The sequence below is a fragment of the Propithecus coquereli genome, unplaced genomic scaffold, assembly GCF_000956105.1.
Source record: "Propithecus coquereli isolate 6110/MARCELLA unplaced genomic scaffold, Pcoq_1.0 Scaffold3, whole genome shotgun sequence".
NCBI lineage: Eukaryota > Metazoa > Chordata > Mammalia > Primates > Indriidae > Propithecus > Propithecus coquereli.
In genome coordinates, this window is record NW_012148618.1 from 3,886,617 (window position 1) to 3,886,971 (window position 355).

Here is a 355-nt window from a genome sequence, read left to right on the forward strand (position 1 = left end):
ATAACAGATTTGAGCAGGCAGAATAAAGAATCAGTGAACTTTAATATAGGTCAATTTAAATAATCCATTCTGAGAAGCAAAAGAAAAAACAATGAAGAAAAATGAGCATAGCCTAAGAAACCTGTGTACAAGCCCACAGCTAACATCATAATGGCAAAAAGCTGAAAGCTTTTTCTCTAAGGTCAGAAATAAGACAAGGGTGTTCACTCTCACCACTTCTATTCTATTCAACGCAGTACTGGAAGTCCTAATCAGAGCAATTAAGCAAGAAAAAATTAAATTCATCCAAATGGGAAAGGAAGAAATAAAATTTTCTCTGTTTGTAGATATCATAATCTTGTATATAGAAAACCCT